Source organism: Arachis ipaensis, chromosome B09, assembly GCF_000816755.2.
Source record: "Arachis ipaensis cultivar K30076 chromosome B09, Araip1.1, whole genome shotgun sequence".
Taxonomy (NCBI): Eukaryota; Viridiplantae; Streptophyta; class Magnoliopsida; order Fabales; family Fabaceae; genus Arachis; species Arachis ipaensis.
In genome coordinates, this window is record NC_029793.2 from 1,256,104 (window position 1) to 1,257,418 (window position 1,315).

The following is a 1,315-nucleotide window of genomic DNA, read 5'->3' on the forward strand; positions in this document are numbered from 1 at the left end:
ATACATCTAACTTTTTTTTATGAATTAAATCTAATTAAATTAATCTAATATAACAAAAATTAATTATGAGTAATATTATTCTAAATTTTATTGTTTAACTTAATTGGATTTGATTCATAAAAAGACATGTAATTATAAGATTACTCTATAATGTATTAATGTGAAGTGTGTTTAGTTATAATAATTGGATAATGATGTTACTATAATAAGCTTAATTTTGTTTTTCCTTTCCATATCTTAACATAGAGTCATAGACCTTGATCTTAAAAAGTTAAAAGAAAGGCTGATACCAAAACAGGATTGGCTTCAAAGTTAAGAGTAAGAGCGGGTGTAGTACAACTGTACAAGTGATGATGCAAGATAGAAGGTGACAACTCAGGTGAAAGTTAACTTTAAGTGAAATTGATACCTGAGAGTTGTTAGATAATTTGATTGATTTAACTAAATTTTCATCTAACGGCTCTCAGGTATCAACTTCACGTGGAAGTCGGCTTCACCTGACACCGGATAGAATTGGCTTGATAATATAAATAAAAAGTGTATGATGTGGATGTTTAGCATCTTGATGGAGTGTCAAAAAGTGCAGGCTGCCAATTGTTGATTACAGATTTACAATATTTATTGTCATTGGGGAAGAGGGAAAAAATTAAAATTAAAACTAAAAAATGTTTAGCTTATGATAATTAAAATTGAAATTGGAAAACTAGGCATCATGGATGCCTTGTTGAGTTTGAAGGGTTTGACTTGTCTTGATTTGTCTTCTATTGGTGATAAGATATTCGAATTCGCAACCTCTTAATTGAGTATGGGAAGTCTATGCCATTTGAGCTATTACTCATTAGCAAAATTTGAAAAGATAGGTGACTCGAACCCGCAACCTCTTAATTGAGTATGGAAAGTCTATGCCATTTGAGCTATTACTCATTGGCTAATCTGTCTTGTTATTGTGAATGTAAAACTTGCCTAGATATATGTTGAACTAGTGTTGTTACAAATTTCCTTATTATATGAATATGAATATGCCAACCTTGTTATATAAATTACATGAGATATTTTCCTTTTGTAATTAGGATTTGAATTCCATTTGATTCATGAGTTATGTTGCTACTATTAACATCAACATTCAACATACCTTATAAAGGACTTCATGCTCAATTATCACAATTTAAAAAAAATTCAAATGTTAAAGTAAATTTTTTTTTCAATAGAAAGTCATCTACTTTTAATTAAATAACTTTTAGTTAGACATTGGCCGGCTAGAAATTTAAATTTTTTTAGTCAAATAATTTAATTTTTATTAAGTAAATTAATCTTG